This window comes from Phaenicophaeus curvirostris, unplaced genomic scaffold (assembly GCF_032191515.1).
Source record: "Phaenicophaeus curvirostris isolate KB17595 unplaced genomic scaffold, BPBGC_Pcur_1.0 scaffold_129, whole genome shotgun sequence".
NCBI classification, from domain to species: Eukaryota; Metazoa; Chordata; class Aves; order Cuculiformes; family Cuculidae; genus Phaenicophaeus; species Phaenicophaeus curvirostris.
The window spans coordinates 112,385-118,173 of record NW_027206750.1 but is presented as its reverse complement, the minus strand read 5'-3'; the positions used below and the strand labels follow the sequence as shown (position 1 = coordinate 118,173).

At 56.4% G+C, this 5,789-nt stretch overlaps 1 long non-coding RNA gene across 1 annotated transcript; it reads left to right on the top strand.

Moving 5' to 3' along the window:
• Positions 1-1,663: 1,663 nt before the first annotated feature.
• Positions 1,664-5,356, top strand: LOC138734671 (uncharacterized). The gene is made up of 3 exons (XR_011339604.1): positions 1,664-1,858; positions 3,655-3,770; positions 5,310-5,356. It is a non-coding gene; the product is annotated as an uncharacterized lncRNA (long non-coding RNA).
• The last annotated feature ends 433 nt before the right edge of the window (positions 5,357-5,789 follow it).

The following is a 5,789-nucleotide window of genomic DNA, read 5'->3' as shown; positions in this document are numbered from 1 at the left end:
AATGGGGGGTGCCAAGTGCTGCCGCGCCGTGGCCGCGGAACGGTACTGCAGCCCAGGGCTGAGGGGGACGGGACGGCCCACAGGGGTGGGGCGGGGCGCGGGGAGGGGAGCGGTGCAGAACGGAGAGGGACAACGTCCCGCGTCCCTCTTTGAAGCTCCCCGCCCCTGTCCACGGTGCACGAGTCCCCTCGGCTCGGCCCCGTGCGGCTCGCTCAGGCTGCGTTGGGTTCCGCTCGGTGCCTGCAGGCTGCCGTTGAAACGGCCCCGCGGGCTCCATGAGGTGCGCTGCCATGCTGTACGGCACGCATGCGCAGTGACTGCAAATGGGCGCCGCCATGTTGTACGGCACGCATGCGCAGTGACTGCTCATCGGCGCCGCCATGTTGTACGGCACGCATGCGCAGTGACTGCTCATGGGCGCCGCCATGTTGTACGGCACGCATGCGCAGTGACCGCTTATGGGCGCCGCCATGTTACATTGCACGCATGCGCAGTAAGTGCAAATGGACGCCGCCATGTTGCATGACACGCATGCGCAGTGACTGTAGATAGGCGCCGCCATGTTGTACACTACGCATGCGCATTGGCTACATTGTAGGTGTCGCCATGTTGTACGGTACGCATGCGCAGTTGCTACATTATAGGCACCACCACGTCGTATGGCACGCATGCGCAGTGGATCCTCCGCTCAGACACCGCCAGCCAATCAACGCCCGTAGAGCGGTTGTAGGGCGGGCCCTGCAGCGAGCGCTCCCATTGGCCGGAATCCCTGCGCTCGGGATGAATGGGGCGGGGACTCAGTGCTGCCGCGCCGTGGCCACGGAGCGGTACTGCAGCCCGGGGCGGGGGAACGGGACGGCCCACAGGGGCAGGTGGGCCGGGAGGGGCAGGGCAGGGAGAGAGGCAAAGAGCGGCTTGCAGCCGCGCGGCGCCGTTCGGGACGGCTCGGCTCTGCTCTCCGCTGCCCTTCCACCCGCCGCCACTGAGGCCAACGGGGTGCGGGCTGGGGCTGGGAGAGGGACAGCGCCCCCAGGGCCCCCGTGTCCCCCCCCAGGTCATGAACGGCTCGAACGGGGCCGGGCTCGGGTGAGTCAGAGGCGCCCGGAGAGGCGCGGGAGAGCGCTCTGTGGCCGGTGGTGCCGCTCCGGGCTCGCTGTCTGTGAGCCGCGGCCCTCCCGGGGCCAGCTCGGGCTCAGGGGCGGTCGGGGCCTTCGGGGCTGCGTCTGCGCTCGGCGTGCAGCCCCGCAGGGGAGATCCCCGCTCAGGAGTGGGAGGAGGGAGCGGGGGAAGGGAAGGAGGGGAGAGAGGGGGAAAGCAGGGGGGGAGTATGGGGCACAATGGGAGGAGAAGGGGGGAGAGAAGGAGGTGGGGAGGAGGGGAGGAGGGGAAGAGGGGAAGGAGCAGAAAGGGAGGTTTGGAAAGCACTTTTGTGTTGTCGGTCTAGAGAGAGCGGGGGGGGTGTCGCGTTTTTGGGGTGTCGTGCGCGGTGGCGAGAGCTGCAGGGGCAGGGGGGGTTCATTTCAACCACGGTTACTTGGAGTCTTTTGCCCTAACAGCTCGTTCCTTTTGCTTTGATACAGGATTATGGGGAGGAGGGGACTGAGTGCCCGTGGGTTGAAATCAGGGGAGCCCACAAGAAGGCTGATGTTGTGATCGAGTCTGTTACAGACCAGCCAGCCGAGAAGAAGCAGCTGATGAGCTCTTCTATAAACAACTGGGGATAGTCTCAAGATTGCTCCCTCTGGTCCTCGTGGGAGACTTCAATCTTCCAGATATCTGCTGGAAGTACAATACAGCGGAGAGAAAGCAGTCTAGGAGGTTCCTGGAGTGCGTGGGAGACAACTTCCTCACACAGCTGGTGAGTGAACTGACAGGGGAAGGTGCCCTCGTGGACCTGCTGTTCATGAACAGAGAAGGCCTGTGGGGGATGTGGTAGGAGGACACCTGGGACAAAGCGATCACGAGATGATGGGGTTTTCAGTTCTAGGTGAGGTGAAGAGGGAGATTAGCACAACAGTCACATTAAACTTCCAGAGGGCAGACTTTCGACTCTTCAGGGGGCTGGGAGCTCTTCAAAAAGGAAATCCTAGCAGCTTAGCAGCAAGCCATCGCCATGCTCCAGAAAAGGAGCCGGCAGGGGAGAAAACCAGCTTGGTTGACTAGCGAGATAGTTGATAGGGAGACTTGAGAGACATCAAAAAAAAGAGGAGGGTCTGTGAGCTTTGGAAGAAGGGACAGGCATCTTGGGTGGACTACAGGGAGGAAGTGAGATCATGCAGAGGGAAAACGAGGGGGGCTTAGGCCCAACTAGAAATCAGATTGGCTAAGTCTGTGAAAGATAACAGAAAATCTTTCTATAAATACATTAACAATAAAAGGAGGACTAGGGAGAGTGTTCAGTTCCTATTGGGTGCAGAAGGGACAACAGTGACAGGGGACGAGGGCAAGGCTGAGGTACTTAATGCCTTCTTTGCCTCAGTCTTTAATAGTAAGGAAGGTTGTTCCCTCTGTGTACAAACCCAGGAATTAAAGGAGCAGAATGAGGCTCCCATGATCCAAGAGGAGGTGGTCAGAGCCTTGCTTGCCCAGCTATACACCACAGGTCTATGGGGCCAGATGGGATCCACCCAAGAGTATTAAAGGAGCCGTGGATGTGCTGGCCAAACCCCTTTCCATCATCTTCCAACAGTCCTGGCTGACTGGGGCAGTTCCACTGGACTGGAGGCTGATGTTGTGCCCATCTACAGGAAGGGTTGCAGGGAGGATCCAGGGAACTCCTGGCCTTGTCAGTCTGACCTCAGTGCTGGGAAAAGTCACGGAACAGGTGATCTTGAGTGCTATCATGAAGCACATGCAAGAAAACTGGGTGATCAGGCCCAGTCAACACGGGTTCATGAAAGGCAGGTCTTGCCAAACTAACCTGATCGCCTTCTATGACAAAGTGACTCGGCTGCTGGATGAGAGAAAGGCTGTGGATGGGGTCTTCCTGGACTTCAGTAAAGCCTTTGACACACTTTCTCACAGAATTCTGCTTGAGAAACTGTCACCTCTGGCCCAGAGAGGCGCACACTCTCCTGGGTGGAAAACTGGTTGGATGGCCAGGCCCAGAGAGTGGTGGGAAATAGAGTTAACTCCAGCTGGAGGCCAGAGACAAGTGGGGTTCCCCAGGGCTCAGTGCTGGGTCCAGCCCTGTTCAATGTCTTTATCAATGACCTGGATGAAGGGGTTGAGTGCACCTTTAGCAAGTTTGTGGATGACACTAAGCTGAGGTTGTTTAGCCTGGAGAAGAGGAGGCTGAGGGGAGACCTTATTGCTCTCTACAACTACCTGAAGGGAGATTGTGGAGAGGAGGGAGCTGGGCTCTTCTCCCAAGTGACAGGGGACAGGATGAGAGGGAATGGCCTCAAGCTCCACCAGGGGAAGTTCCGGCTGAACATCAGGATAAAATATTACACGGAAAGGGTCATTGGTCCCTGGCAGAGGCTGCCCAGGGCGGGGGTTGAGTCACCTTCCCTGCAGGTGTTTAAAGGACGGGTGGATGAGGTGCTGAGGGGCATCGTTTAGTGGTTGATGGGAATGGTTGGACTCAATGATCCAGTGGGTCCTTTCCAACCTATGGATTCTATGATTCTATGATTCTTTTTGCTTTGTCAGCAGAGACAATCTGACAGAAGTATTGATGATGAGAGAGCTCCTGTGGGATCCCGACGCCTCCTCAGGGAGAGAGGAAGAAGCGACGTGCTGGTGCCCTCCAAGCCAGCAGGATTTGGGTATGTGGCTTCCTCGGGACTCATTACTCTTTCTTAATCACTGTTGATCGTGTTGATGGCGCGAGCCGAAGCATTCTCCACTTTGGGTTAGCATGTGACAGCATCGCGTTTAGTGAACGCTGGATCAAGACAACAATACTAGGGTGGCAGGGGCTTCGCCAGCCGACCCTGTGCACGCCATGCAGCATGAACATGGCACACACATGCCAGGCCCACGCCCCACACATGCAATTCACCCCCCATGCACATCGTGCTGCCCCCATGCACACACCATGCATGTGCCAGGCTAGCGCCACAACCACCCCATGCACATGCTTCGAACATGCAAGTGGCATGCCACACACCAGCCAGGCACACGCCATGCACACACCTTGCACACACAAGCAGCATACCACATACCACACGCATGTATTGCACACGCAGGCAACATGCCACGCATGCCATGCATGTGTTGTGTACATGCCACACACTCCACACACAGGCCACTGCTTCCATGCACATTCCAGGCTCATGCCACAACAGTCAAGCACATGTCACGCACATGCCTTCCACATGCAGGCAACATGCCACGCATGCCACACTCTCCCTGTGTATGTTATGTACGGGCTGTGTACATACCATACACATGTCATGGACATGCTAGCACATACCATGAAGATGATATGCCAGCCACACTGCAAGCACGCTGCACACACACGAAGAGGGAAAGGAGGAGAAGGGGAGCTTTGGAAAGCGCTTTTATGTTGTTAGTGTAGAGAGTACCAGGAGGGAGGTCGCTTCTTTGATTCTCTTCTACAACCAGGCTTCTTTGCATTTAAAACCCTTCCGTGTCACAGGGTTTATAATGGTGCCACATCCGTTACGCTTGCTGCAGATCCTCTTGGTTCAGACGTTTCTCTGTTTCCAGTTACACAGAATACCTGTTTAGGCTTCTCATCTATTTTGAGGCTTAGCATCTTTTTAGACTTCTTTTTAGTGTTTGTGTTAAACTATGTCCCGTAACAGTGGTACGGAAGGGGAGTTGTTGCGTTTTTAACGGTAACTGTAGAGTTAAGGTACCTCAAGTACCTTGGGGAAATGCAGACGCACCTCTTAGAGGTCCCTCATCTTTGCAGAGCGCTGTGGAGCCTTCCCATCTCTCTCATACACGCGCAGCGGAAGAAGAGGAGGGCGCCCACGGGTGAAACAGAAGCCGTTGCCATTCAGGTGAGAGGAGAAACGTCCGTTTTGCAGCTCTGAGTGAGGGTGACGTTTGTGATGCTGACTCCTGGTTCAGGAAGCAGCTTCTGCCTCCTCCGTTTGTTTCTCTGTGGATGAGGGCTCGGTGTATTGGCCCGGCTTCTGTGCCAGTGGCGTGGTCCTGTCGTTGACCACATCGTTGTTCATCGTGCGTGGGGGTGGGGGGCTTTTTCTGTTTTCTTACTTAAGCTCCGATTGTCACCTGTAACTGGACAAATGACTCTGTTAGCATCGTGATGGTATTCCGAGGTGGCGTTAAAAATTCTTTAACGTATCGTGCACGTCTCTCTCTCCTCACAGCCCAAAAAGCCAGTCTGGAGAATGTCCTTACTGCAGAAAACCTGGCAAAAGTCTCGCAGAACTTCCCTGCTTTTTCAAAGCCCGATATTTTTCCACCTTCCATCCCGTCGTGAGGAGTAACGGTGAGTGAGCTGGCACGGCACGGGGGGAGGAGGAAGATGAACTTTATCTGCTCTCCGCTGGCTAAACGAAAGGGCTGTGGGACCATCTTCATGGCATTGTTGCCGAGCGAGGCCTCGTGTTGTTGCCCTTTAGCGTTCCTTTGCACGTGTGTACGTGTGCGCTTACGCACGAGTTGATGTTGCGTCACGGCTGTTGGGTGAAAGCCCCGGGGAAGGCGATGGCCGAGCAGAATGTGCGCAGGCCGTCCGACGCTGTTCAGAAGGCGGTTGGATCCCTGACGAGCCTGCAGAGGCACCTCAGTGCCCCGCAAGGGTGGAACGTTCATGTTCACTTGGCGTGGAGACGAATGGTGGTGTA